We start from the raw sequence: 3,612 nt of genomic DNA on the forward strand, positions 1-3,612 counted from the left end.
TGCTCAATAGTTTAGCAATTTTGGAAAAATCCTATATAAATCTCCTATAAAATCCAGCATGACCAAGAAAACTCCTTATGGCTTTGACACTTATAGCGGGTGGTAATTTCTCAATTACCTCTACCTTGGCCTTATCAATCTCTATGCCTTTGTTTGAGATCTGATGGCCAAGAACAATTTCTTCGATAACCATAAAGTGACTTTTTTCCAATTCAAGACAAGGTTTGTCTCTTGGCACCTTCTCAAAAATAAGGATAGATGTTGCAAGCAAGCATTAAAAGAATCACCAAAATAGAGAATTCATCCATAAATACCTCAATGAATTTTTCTACCATGTCAGAAAAAATATAAAGCATGCACATTTGAAAAGTGGCAAGAGCATTGCAAAGCCCAAAAGGCATGCGGCGGTAGGCAAAGACACCAAACGAACAAGTGAATGTTGTCTTCTCTTGGTCCACTGGATCCACTGCAATTTGATTGTACCTGGAATAGCCATCCAAGAAACAATAGAAAGCATGCCCCGCTAATCTTTCTAGCATCCGATCAATAAAAAGGCAAGGAAAAGTGATCATTCCTAGTAGTATTGTTGAGCCTCCTATAGTCAATACACCTACGTCATCATGTGACGGTTCTAGTAGGAATAAGCTTATTCTCTTCATTGGTGATCACTGTGATTCTGCCTTTCTTTGGAATAACTTGAACTGGGCTTACCCAAGGACTGTCTAAAATTGGGTAAATTATTCCTGCATCCTACAATTTCACTATTTCTTTTTTCACCACTTCTTTCATTATTGGATTGAGCCTCTGTTGCGTTTGAACCACCGGTTTAGAGTCATCTTCAAGAAGGATTTTATGAATGCATACACCGGGACTTATTCCCTTAAGATCCTTGATGGTCCACCTAAGTGCTATTTTGTGGTCTCTTAGTACTTTAAGCAATTGAACTTCCTCAGACAAGTTCAAACAGGAACTTATGATTACTGGAAAATTGTTATTATCACAAAGAAAAGTATACTTGAGGGTTGGAGGCAGGGGCTTTAATTCAAGCTTGGGTGGCCCCTCTTCCTTGTCAGGGGCTAAAATAGCTTCATTTTGTGGTGTTGTATAATTTTTTTCATCACCCACGTGGCCTTTTTCAGGGGACTCCTCCAGGAAATTGTTTAGCTCTTCCTCTTCTAAGATTTTTTGCACCAAAGGATCAATTACGTCAATTTTCATGGGATCTTCTGAGTTACTAGGATGTTGTATGGCCTTGAAGACATTGAGCACAATGTGCTCATCATGAACTCTTAAAGTAAGCTCTCCTTTTTGCACGTCAACTAAAACTCTTTCCATAGTTGTCAGAACCGAACTGATGATCGAACTGGTCAAACTACTGATTTATTGCTTCAACCAATAAATTACTGGTTGAACTGGTAAAATCGGTCTCACGTAAATATAAAATAGTTAAAAACTTAAAATTAAAATTTGAAATACATATCTTCACTAACATTTTATGAAGAATCAAGTCTCAACTTCTAAAAATAACTAATATAAAAAATCATAAAATTTATCAGTAATACTACAATAGTATCTTAATTTGACACAATAAAAAAATAATTAATTCACAAAACCTATCATCTAACTATAATATCAGTAGATTTTAGCACTAATATCAAATAAATAACTTTAATAACAATACTAGCATTGAAATAGATTAAGTAGATTAATAAATTTTTAGTGAAATTTATATTTATATTAATAATGGTATATAATTAAAATATAATTAATTTGAAAAACAGAAAAAACAAAAATTAAATTAGATTAGATATTTATGTATACTATATAATTAATATTTGTCTTATATAATATTAAGAAGCGCAATGGTTGAGTGGCAAGTGGACGTTGCTTTTGCTCAGAGATTCTTGGTTTGAGACTTGGTGAAGACATTTTAAAAATTTTTTCAAGTAAACCGATTCGGTTAGACCGATTTGCACCGGTTCTCATCGATTTTGACCAATTTGATTTGATTCTTACCGGTTCACGCTGGTTTTCTCCCTTAAACAGTCTAAGGAGTAAACCGAACCGGATTAAGATTCGGTTCACCGATTTTTCAATCGAACCGGCCAGTCCAGTTTGGTTTTTATAACAATGGCTCTCCCAGTGGCGATGAATGGTCTCTCAAGAATAACAAAGTTAGCGGGGAATATAATTTTTTTCACTTTCACTAACAGGTTTTCACTTCTTAATTCCTTTAATTCTTAAAGAAATTAAGAAGCTCCCAAGATCTTTCAATTTTTGGAACAAATTCTTTTTGGAATTTTTTTTTTTTGAATTATTGCACTATATTCTTTTGTGAGAACCACTGTTTCATCCTCTTTCCAATTCCTCTTTTTTGCTATCAACTCCTTCATAAATTTGGCATAAAAAGGCATTTGTTCCAAGGTCTCAACAAAAGTGATATTGATTTGTAATCTTCAAAACACTTCCAAGAATTTAAAGAATTGCTTGTCTTTTTTCTCCTTTTGAAACCTTTGAGGGAATGGGAGTTTGGGCTCATATTCTTTCCCCTTTGCTTTCTCTGGTGTTTTTCCTTTTTGAGCTTGAATTGGAGAATTAGAGGCCTGTGCATCATGTGGAATGGAGTTTTCCATGGCTTCCTTAGATTGCTTGTTGTTGGCATTCTCCATGGCTTCTTTTTTTCACTACCTTTCCACTTCTCAAATTAATAGCTTTGCATTCTTCTCTTGGATTTGGAATAGTATCACTGAAAAAAATATTTGTGGGTTTTTCAACAAATTGCTTTGCAAGTTGGCCTACTAGCACCTCTAAGTTCCTGATGGAGGCCTCTTGGATTTTAAAAGTGGATTTGGTTTCTTCCATAAAATTGGTGTTTCTTTGGATAAATGCGGATGTATGTTAGGTGAGTTTCTCTAAGGCATTTTCTAGAGGGGTAGTCTTTTGTGGGTTTTGTGGTGGTTGTATAGGAGGTATTTGTGAAGGGTGAGGGTTGTTGAAGATATTAAAATTATGGGTTCTTTGATTTTGATTTCTCTAACCAAAGTAAGGATGGTTCCTCCATCCAGGGTTGTAGATTTTGGAGAAAAAAAAAAGGTCATTATGTGGTCTAGAAAAATTTTTCATGTAATTAACTTGCTCAACAGGGGGTAAATCTTCAGAAATTTCACTTTGATGGCTCTCATAGGTGAGGTCTTGGGTTCCTATTGTAGAAACTTACAAATATCCTAGTTGCTTGGTGATTGCACTAATTTTTTGAGATATAGCCGTATTTTGTGCCAAAAGAGTGTCCAAAGTATCTAACTCAATCATACCTCTCTTCATTATTCTTTCATAGGAGTACAAATATTAATTGTTAGCCATAATCTCAATCAAATCTAAGGCTTCTTCAGTGGTCTTCATGTGCATGGATCCTCTAGCTGAGGAATCCAATAAAGTCCTAGAAGCGACGGGTGAGCCCATCATAGAATATTTATAGTTACACCCAATCAGCAAACATATCTTGGGGGGCACTTTATCAATAATTCTTTGTACCTTTTCCAAGCTTCATAGAGAGGTTCTCCATCTTTTTTAGTGAAAGTTTGGATATGATGTCTCAGCTTTGCAAACCTCTAT

This window comes from Arachis stenosperma, chromosome 2 (assembly GCF_014773155.1).
Source record: "Arachis stenosperma cultivar V10309 chromosome 2, arast.V10309.gnm1.PFL2, whole genome shotgun sequence".
In the NCBI taxonomy this organism is placed as follows: Eukaryota; Viridiplantae; Streptophyta; class Magnoliopsida; order Fabales; family Fabaceae; genus Arachis; species Arachis stenosperma.